The following is an 11,478-nucleotide window of genomic DNA, read 5'->3' as shown; positions in this document are numbered from 1 at the left end:
TGAATGCCCCGCAAAATCATCAAAATCTGTTCAAATCTTAATAGGTTACATATATACATAGTTCCAACCCAACAACTAATAACATTTCCAACCATCGGATCATTGCAACTATCATACTTACATACTAGTCTTTTATAAATCTGTTAAAAATATCTTTCTATCATTTTTGGTTCCATACATTTGAGTTAGAGAGCCTGTGATTTCTGCCACCACGACAAGTGATCATATCCACTAAACATGCATGAATCATAACAATTTTCAAAACCAGGCTCTGATACCACTTTGACACGACCCGTCTCGAATCACCCTAGTGGACCTGAACATGACGTGTACTGATGATAGATGCTGACTAGATGTCAAATCTATCACTAAGGCTGACTATGAGTTATTTAAAAAATGTGCCAAAATCAAATGCTATGTAAAATATAATGCGTGGGCCCAAATTATTTACTTCGTGCTTCATCAATATGAATTATAACACTCAACATGTCGTGTGGGTCTTATTCCAAAATCATTAGGCTCTTCCAGCTAAGAAGGATCAATTTCCACCTCTAGGAAAAATCGTGGGAAAATAAATGAGTTGCAAACTCAGTGAGTGAAGCAGTTCCAAAATAATTATACTTTTTCAATTTTACATTTATATCAAAAATGAAGTTCATATCATTTAATAATTCACAAGATAACATCATGTAATTATAATCAAAAGTGGAATATTCACATAAGGTCGTAAAATATCATCTCAAAATCATAATATGAACATTAGCTGATAACCATGCTATAATCTCATCACATCAAACGTGCTAAAAATTCCACCAAAAATATACCCTCTGACTGAAATATATAATCCACCTCTCGGGCTAAGAACTTTCGCCACGAGCCTTTGGCGCTTCTGTGAATGAAAGTCGGTCTCAAAGACCTCTCATAATCAATTCTAGAATACGGCCAAAGCCCCTCAATGAATTATATGTACACTGTTGAGACCCCTTTATCCCTGGTCCAAGCCCCTCAGTGTAGTATAGAACACGGCCAAGACCCCTCAGTGAACTAGAAGAAATATATAATCATGGGTACTTTCCTGGTCGATCTCAAAATCATATCTCATATTCCAATTCACAATGTCACGTATACAATCTTTGAAATCCCACATGTATCAAAATAAAAGATATTTTCATAATAACCATGTATTTGAATACATAATTGCACATACTTTAACAATAAATTTAATTTATAAATACTTTTAAAATATTAATATTTTTCCACTCACAGAACTACGTTCGCAAAATCAATCCGATTGGTAAGCTGTTCTGATATCAGTATCGTCGCCTGATATACGATATAATTTTTAAATAAACAATTAATTATTTTAAATAATTTCAATAATTAAATAGGCGATACCCAAACTTAATTATTTCACATTTAAGCGATTTCTACCGTATCTTTAATTACTAAAACTAGTTTTTCTTTCACTTTACTCAATTTCATAGTTTATTATACTTAATCATTTCAATAAAATTGAATTTATTCTAACAATCTAACAACTATAAAATCAAATACAACTTGACAATAAGTAACTTTTTACTCATCTTTTAAAATTGAGGAATTCAAGCCTAATAATGTAGACCACTTAATTCCTAACACGTTGACAAATTTTATTTTATTTTATTTTTTTCCTTTTTCCTTCTTCTTCTCCCCCCCCCCCCCCCCCCCCCTTTTACTTTCTCTTTTCTCTCTTTTTTTCTCTTTCTTCCTCTCACGTTTTTTTTCCCACTATGTGTTTGTATGTGTTTTAATGTGGAATTGGAACTCGGGTGGATTGATATAATCAATCCACCGCTTCCCTATAATTGTTTTTTAATTCTCTCTCTCTCTTTTTTTTTTTTTTTTTTGTTCGACATGTTTGACTTTTTCTTTCTTTTTTTTTTTTTATATTACGAAATTGATGTATTACAAACCAACTATTTGCTATTATCAATGAAAGTGAAATGACGAGTTAAAATAACTAGATGCTCCCACATCAGTTGAGTAAGTATGTAAATTCCAGTAGGAGGCAATATATTTTTGTCTTACAAAAATAGACCAGAGAGAATCCCCTGTATGAGCTCGCCAAGTCATCTTACATTGGAGTGAGTCCACCACATCAAAGAGATTATGAATGCCCAAGCCTCCCTCACTAGTAGGGTAACAACATTTATCCCAAGACTTCCAATGCCGTTTATAACCATGTTCTGGGTTTCCCCAAAAGAAATTAGAGAAAAGTATATTAATCTCTTTATTGACTTTGTCAGGTGGCCTTATCACCGGAAAAAGGTAGATAGACATTACTGAACGGATCACTGTAAGTTTTCCAGCCAATGATAGTAACTTACCTTTCCACCCAGCCATCTTGTTCCATTTTATCTACAAGAGAAGTAAATAGAGCAGCTTTTGGTTTGCCAAAGTTTAAAGGTGCTCCAAGGTGAGTGAAAGGTAGACCACCCTTAGTGAAACTCATAGTGGTAAAAATAATTCTGTCTCGAACTAGCCACCTTCTTGTGCACAATGTAGGAGCTTTTAGCAACGTTAATAAGCTACCCTGAAATTGTCTCATAAGATCTAAGAAACTTCATAAGTGCTAACAAACATTTATGGGAACCATTGATAAAAACCAAACAGTCATCTGCATAAAGTAAATGCGAGATAGGAGTACAGTTTGCTGAACTTGGTAAGGTTTGGTAGTGCCTTCCTCCATCAACCGCAATAAATCACGACTGAGCGGTACTTCACTTAATATGAATAAAAGAGGAAACGTGGGAAACTGTAAGAACATCATTAATTTTGATGGAGTATTTTGTAGAATAGATGGACGTATGTAATGAAACCCAATCATCAGCCAAACCAAACGCCTTTAAGACATCCACCAAATAGTCCCAAGAAACCCTGTCAAAAGCTTTTGCCATATCTATTTTTAAAATAACATTTGCACCTATCGGATTATCTTTCTTAGGCACCAAAGAGAAAATAGAAGCTCCTATCGCATTATTTAATTGGCCAACAGAAATAAATTCTCAGACAGCCGCTAATAAATCATCCACTCAATATCCTATGCATGGATATAAATAGATGGTGCAAAACCATCTGGGTCAGAAGCTGAATCCTCCAAAATATCCAAAGTAGCAACACGAACCTTTTCCTAAGAGACTTCTTTTCTCAACATACTGTTATCTTCTTTTGTAATGAGCTTGGGAATCAAACGGATCAAACTTAAAAGTCCTATATAGTAGATATTTTGACAAGACCCGTCCCAAATCACCATAGTGGACTCGAAACGTGACGTTCGCCGATGATAAAAGGTTGACTAGATGTCAAATCTAACGCCAAGGCGAACTATGAGTTACTACAAAAAATGCGCAAAATCAAATATTTATGTAAAACATAATGCGATGGGACCAAAATATTTACTTCGTGCTTCATCAATGTGAACATAACACTCAATATGTCATCTGGCTATACTCTGAAGTCATTAGGCTCTTGCAACTATAAAGAATCAATTGCTACGTACCCGTAAAATAAATTATGAGAAAATATATAAATTGATAACTCAATGAGTGAAGAAATTTGAAAAAATTTATACTTTTCCATTTATAAATCTTTATCGAAAATCGAGATTACATCATTTAATTATCTAAAGTATAAAAAATGTATAATAATAGTCAAGATGTGAGACATCCTGATAACGCTGAAATATATAATCTCATAGTCGTGATATAATTCTCAATTCAAATTTATAATATCATCTTAGCACACCACATGTAATTCCCCAAAAATGTACCATCTGATTGAAATTTGTAATTTGCCCTTCGGGCTAAGAACTTCAGCCACGAGCCTTTGACTCCCTCCGTGAACGAAAGTGGGTCTCAAGGCCTCTGATAATCAATTCTTGAACACAGGCAAGGCCACTCAGTGAACTATATGTACACAATCAACACTCCTTCATCCACAATCCAAAACTCCTTAGTGTAGTAACATGGCCAAGGCCCCTCAGTGAACTAGAAAAAATATATAATCATGGGTACTTCTTCTAGTCGATCTCAATATCTCGTCTCATATCCAATTCACAAATGTTCCATATACAATCTTTGAAATTTCACGTATTATCGTAGTAAAAGAAACTTCTATGGTAATCATATAATTCATAAGTAAACCATGTACAACCTTCATGATCTCACATATATCATAATGAAAGAAATTTTCATAATAATCACGTAATTGTACAAGAAATTCACTTAATTGCACATAATTTAGTAATATACTTAATTTATAAATACTTTGAAATTATTTAAATTTTTTCCACTCACTGAGTTGATAGCTCGACCGTGACATCAATCTTCTCATCACCTCCTCACATTCAATATCAAGTATGACATCTCACACTTGCCCCAAGAAATCATATCTCCTCACTAAGGTGCTTTAAACCATTTTTCCTACCATTAGAAATAATAATTTACTATAAGTACTTGTAGTCTTTATTTTCAATGTCATAATCCCAATTAGGGTCATTAATTACATATCCACCTTTATATATGTTATTTCAACACCTAATCCCCCCAATATTTAATAGTAGAAATTACAAGCGAACATGCCTTCGAAGTATACAATGCAAACTTCAGTCAGGAAGGTTTTTTAAGAATAGTTCAGGTATCACGTTTTATTAATTAAATATTATTTTAATATTTAATAATTAATATTAATAATAAAATAGTACTTATTTTAATTATGCCGTGTTCTGTTAAACATCTGAATTCAAACTTCCAGTATTTTCGAAACCGTTTTCTTTCTCACTCTTCCTCCATTGCACCCACTATCTCCGACTATTTCATTCCCACTCCGACTATTTTCACTACATTTTCAGCCTGTAATTTCTACTAGTCTTTGTATTACCAATCAAAAACATAATATTCATTATATAATCCATTAGTTATTGGTAGAACATATTCACGACAACTGAAGATTTTGTTGGCGACGTAAAATGGCGAAATCGAAGGGTGTAGAAAGGGTGATTAATGTTGAAGAGATTTCACAAAGAAGTCGCAAGAGGAAGGATGAGGGGAGCCCTGAAAAAATTCCATTGAAAAAGCACATAGCGACCATGCGGAAAGGGTTAGCGAAGAAGGTTATTTCGTCCTTTTTTTTAATTTAAGTGATATATTTGTGTACAAAAATTGTTGGGTAGTATCTATTGAAGAACAATTGGAGAAATGTGACTGTTACCCTTTTCAATTCTATACGTGATTGGAATGGGTTAGGGTTTTTGAATTGAATCCCGTTTGTCATTGAAATTGATTCTTCCTTTTTAACTTTATAAATAATTTGTATTCAAACCATGAAGAGGCTGCATGTGACCATGATGTGCGCATGTGATCGAGGTTGTTATGAATATGTGGCTTACTGCATTACATCGTGTCATGCTTGTGACCGGATTGGAATGTGTTGGGGGTTTTGCTTTTGTAATGTGTTATGAATTTATGTTTTGGAATGTATTCCCAATCCATTTTGTTGTGAATCTGTGACCATGATATGTTCTGAATGGGTTATCTATGACCATGGTGTGGGAATGTGATGAATTTGTGGCTTGACTGCATAAACTGTTAAAAAGTATGTTATGCCTTTGAGCTTATTGGAATGGGTTGGTGGTTTTGCTTTCGTAATGTGTTATAAATTTGTGTTTTGGAATGTATGAATCTGTGGCCATGATGGGTTGCATACCTGTGACTATGTTGTGTGAATGTGTTATAAATGTGTGACAATGATAACCTCTGAATGTGTTATGGATCCGCATAATGTGACTATAATGCCACCAACATTTTATAAATATGTAGTTTCAGTGAGACTTTATTTATGTCTGTGACATTGTTAAAACGTGTGTATCAGTGTGATTTTTCATGCAAGCATTCAACAATGTGTCTACACTTAATGCAGGTTTGGTTATTCAAAATACCAGAAAAGAACTAGTTTCCAGGCAAGATTACAACCTCAGTCAATAAGGGTATTCTAACTACCATTCAGACAATGTTAAGCCAACGACATAAACTTATATTGATGGACACATGTTTTACATATTTCTTGGATTGCCATGAAATTGTTATACAACCACAATTGATTCATTACTGACTTCTGTGGCAAGTTCATCACCTAAATGACCAAGAAATATGGTTTTATGTGTCTGGATGATATGTTCGGTTCTCCATCTCGGAGTTTTGTCACGGGGCTCAAGTGTTCTAGGGATAGTGTTTGAAAGTAGACAGTCACGATTAAAGGAAAAATATTTCTCTCAAATGCATAGTGTAACCCACGAAGACATAAAGTCCACTTTCATATCTGCTTGCCAAATGTCGGACTTTGATCTTGATGAAGCCCTTCCAGATAAATGATGTTACTATGATTGGGATGCTGTACTTCATCACTGCATATCTATTTCCCAAAGATTATAACAAGGTTATTGACCACTTCCTATTCATGCTCGTTGAGGATTTCTCTGCAATGAATCAGTTTCTGTGGGGCAAGTTATTATTTGAAATTACATTGAGTGCATTGAAAGATGGGTTGAGTAGGAAGAACTCACACTACAAGCTACGAGGTATGTTGGTAGCCTTTTAAGCATGGATATATGAGACTTTTCCTGGCCTTGATGGAGTTGCAGTCACACAGATATCAAGGATGCATCCCCTTATCAAGAACTGGATTGCAGATGAGCAACCATCCACTGCCAAGTTGAAACGACCTGACTACTTCTTTAATCCTAATGTTAAGTTTTAGTAAGCATTATGTACTTAGTAACCATCTGTTGACATTACATTTCTCTAACCTATATTGTTCTGCAGATTGAGATTTGTGACCTGGAATCCTCGAAAACTGAAATGGCCATGCCATACAAGATTGGTGTTCAGTACAAGAAGCCAGTTCAATCGAAGTTCTCATGAGATAGCCGGAGATATAAGAGTAGGATAGAAAGGCCAATTGACAGTGCTGTTACGAGTGAGAAGTCAGGTCCATCAGTGCTAATGCTAATAGACAGCAGTGTTCGACAGGCTCGTGTTCCCGACAACGATGATGATGATTTTATTGATCCTCCTCAAGATGGCAGGAGACATCGCCCCTTGGAAAATCCCCAACCGAAGAATGTCCATCAGCTGTTCATCATTCTAAAAAGGAACAACAATCTCGTGATGCACAATGGGGTGATGTAAGTTATTATTTTAGTTAGTCGTAAAATAATTATATTGTTGGCCACAGACCACTAGTTTCAAGTCATATGTGGTTTAGATTAGGTCACATGTGACACATTTATTCTGACAGTGTGCAATATATGTTTCTATTTGGTCACAAGTCACATATAATAAGTTTATTTATTTTATCAGGAGTTTGAGAAGTTGACGTTGCAAATATTTGAACTTAAGTCCTATAATAAAGTGTTAAATGTGGAGCTTAATGACATTAAGTCTCAGATGTCATCAGTGAATGTTGAGCAAATGACGAAGATGAATTACATAGTTCAAATGTAATTTAATATAAAAAAGTGACTTGATGGAGATTAGGACAAATATGCACTTTTTGTTAGAAACGGTGTCAACAATGATTTCCAGTTCCATGGATGAGATTATGAGATGGTTTGGTTATCAAAAAAGTGATCATGGAGTTGGAGATAAAGATCATCCGGTTGTTGGAAAATCTGATAAGACCGAAAAGGTAGTTACATCACATTTCAACATTACGACAAGAGTTGCATTTGACATTTAAAACATTCTCTTATTTTATGTATAGGTGAAAATTGTGGAACCAAATGTGGACAGGAAAGGAAAGGGCAAAATGGACCTAGCTGATGATGTCGTTTTGCTGTATACTGTTGAATCACCATCGTTTGACTTAGGGGTTAGATTTACACAACCTAGCATTTTACATTCCGAAGACATTCAGAAGCATGTCGATTCAGTAATATCGAACGTGGTCACAGCAATTAAAAGCGTTGATATGGAGGTATTTATAACTTCAGGATTCATACATCATGTAGTTCACAACTAGTAAATTGTCATAGATCACAGATCACACCTATATGCTGGATGTTCACATGTTACAGATCATAACTAATACATGGTTATAGGTCACAGTTCATGTACAGCATGCTAAACTAAGATGTGCCTTGTCACAAATTCAGGATTCACAAAATACATGTACTAGTAAATTGTTATTGGTCACAAGTTACACATATAATTACTAACCATGTCACAATCTGTTCTAAGGTCATGGTTCATCTGCTGGTAGACAATAGTTTATATGCTGAATGCTAAATTGAATAAATGTACATAAACTAACATGTGACCTGTTACAAACATTACGCAAGACACACCTACTGCTAAACCAGCTACTGATCTGTCAGTCTGGCGGGTTTCAAGGCCTGCGAAGATATTGCAATCTCCATTTGTAGCTGTAGAAAGAAAGTTATTCAAGCATGAAGATGTTGTTGTTTTTGAAAATTACAAAGGCCACATTGATGAAGTTGATAGCTCAGCATTCATGGCTTGGTCCCAGCGAGGGTACAAACCAAGAACCAAGTATATTTATTTCGTATCCATTCGTTAATTTTAATCAAAAACTTCTTGTAACACAATAACTTACTTTTTCATATTGGTCACAGGAAAAAAGTTTAGCAATGACGATGGTAGAATCAAACCTGCTTTTGTTATTGGTTCACGCTCAGTAGGTCATAAATCTTAGTTCTACCAACTTATAAATTCAAGGTCATCTTTGACTAGTTCGTTATGATTACATTACTCTACTCATATAGGTTACGTTTCCATTGCTAATTAGTCAAAGAATGTATATACAGATCACAAGACACATTTATTACCTAATGCATACACAAATTGCAGGCTATAGCCACAGGTTACCGTCAATAGTTCATAATCACATATCACAGATACATGGTTCATATAAATAGGTCACATCCCACATTATTGAGTTTTTTTTCCTTTTTATTAAAACAACACATGGATGCATGCTTTTATTACATTCGTCAAGTAACAAAACTTGGCAACAAAGTGAAGTTTAGAACAACAACGACCGACTCCTGGTTTCAGAATAAGATTAGAGACATATACCCTGCTTTCTAAAAGGATCCCAATGTTTTGATGTCAGAGTCTAGCCTTATTAATGTTGTAATAGGTGCCAGCCTTCCTTTGAGCACATCCTAGGCCGATGTTGACTATGTGTTCATGCCATTACTGCCCACCAACAAAGCTCACTGGATGCTTGGTTTGTTACGATTCAAAAGCCATAGGTTGATAGTGTTCAATTCGACAGGCAAAAGTTACCGTGACTGGAAAGTGGTAAAAGTTATCAAGCCATTTGTGAAAATCTTGTCTGCTCTAATGAATAATCTTGAAATTTCGAAAAAGAACCCCAATTATATTGAACCCAGTTACATGGAATTGAAGGTTACTACCGATGATACCCTACCTTAGCAGATGAATGGGTATGTTTGTGACCAAGAGTACAATGTGTATAACTTTTAAAAAAATTGATTTGTAACATTTTGTCCTGTGTTGTTTTGCATTCATGATTGCGGGATATTTATGATCTTATATGCTTTATATATATCCTGCGTGAAGACAGAGAGTCCATTCCATATACATTTGATGTCAGTAAGTGTAGAATGGACATTACCACACTGCTGCACAAGCACCAGGAAATGTACGTGAAGATAGCGAGGCAGCCTATAATGGGAGAGGGGATTGTCATAGAATGAAAGTAAGCTGAAATATGTAAATGAAGTTGATGCTGTAGTTTTGTACATGTTACAAATATTAGTATTTTCTACTGAATGGAGGTGATTGTAATGAATACTAACTTGTTGCTATAAACTTTGATTTGCGATACATGAATGCAACATGTTTTTGCTCATAATATCGTATTGGTTACATATTATTGCAATATTTTCATAACAGAAACATTGCATTTCACAGGTCTTTCGATATCTTATGTCTCACATGTGACACAGATCACATGATACACAGCACAGTACATTGAATTTCTCATGTTGGAGATGGTCACTTGTTAAACCACACAAGACACAAGTCACATGTTACACCACACATCATCTATATTTGATGGAGAGTGTAGTTACATATATGTCACTTTTTTGCAAAGGTAGTTTTATATAACATGATTTTATATCGTAAGTGCACAGTGTCAAGTTTTGTAGTATATTAAAGAATTGAAAAGTGTCGAACCCACAGGGATTGATATTCGACTTCCACTGATTACTATAATTGTGTCTGCGTTTACTTTATCTAGACAATCGAGTGTTAAATTAATGTTTGAATACTAAACTAACGTCAATGAATTAAATAGTGCAATAAAAGTGAGACGATTTCTAAAGACTAAGTCAAAATTACGCAATGTCTAGGGAGTGATTTCACCGTATTCTCGACATAATTCTCAATCCCTATAGATATTTCCATCAACTATTTCCCGAATTCATAGGCAAGAATCCTAAATTAATTCTATTTCTCCCTCTCGAGCGTCAAATAGAACCAATCTCTATATTTTAACCCCAATATCTCTATTCCGAATTAAATATATAAAGATTATCACACACTTGGTTCTTGTTTTACCCTCAAAGATTTGTACTATCTCTCGAAACCTACAAATCTAGGTTATATTATTCTTAGATCACGCCTAAATTTCCCTCTCTCAAGTATCAAATTTAGAACATCAATTCATTCAATTGGTGATCAGGCAATTGAAAGCATTAAACAAGAACAATACAAATCAATTCTGGAAAATTAAATGGAAATACTATAAAGAAATTAAATCATGTCTCAAATAGGTTACATCAAACCCTAGATTTAATAGTTTACTTCATGATTGAGAAGAAAAACACAATAAAATACAAACTAGAGTGCATGTATAAGAGAAAGATAGAAAAAACTCAAGTTGTTGCTCTATTTCTCAATCTTGTTGCTTGATTTCTTAGTTTTCTCCCTTCTTCTTCTCCAAAAGCGGGTCGATCTTCTCTCAATTGGTGCCTCTCTTTTTCTTACCTTTTCAGCCGTCTAACCCCCCTTCTTTTGTTCTTCATCTTGGTATTTATATTTTCTAAGAGTCCTCAAGGGTTAGGGTATGATTTTTGGGCCGAAAAGATAATTAAAAATTCGGGTTTTAACGTTTTGGGATTTGGAGCCACGGCGCCCAAGCATGGCGCCACGATTCTCATGTTAACAGGCGCCATGGCGCCCAGGTCTGACGCCGTGACGCCCAAGTTTCTGCTTGAATTCATCGCTTTGGGAGCGCCATGGTGCCCCTTTTTCTGCGCCGTGGCGCCAATGCCACTACTTTGCTTCTCTTCACTTTGTTTTCCAAGCCTATTTTCCACTCCAATCTTATTCAATACTTGCTTATTCATGCTCCATTTCATTGATCATCATTTTTGCTCATCACCGGCTC

Source organism: Olea europaea, chromosome 6 (genome assembly GCF_002742605.1).
Source record: "Olea europaea var. sylvestris chromosome 6, O_europaea_v1, whole genome shotgun sequence".
Classification (NCBI taxonomy): Eukaryota; Viridiplantae; Streptophyta; class Magnoliopsida; order Lamiales; family Oleaceae; genus Olea; species Olea europaea.
The sequence above is the reverse complement of the archived record's forward strand: the minus strand, read 5'-3'. Positions refer to the sequence as shown.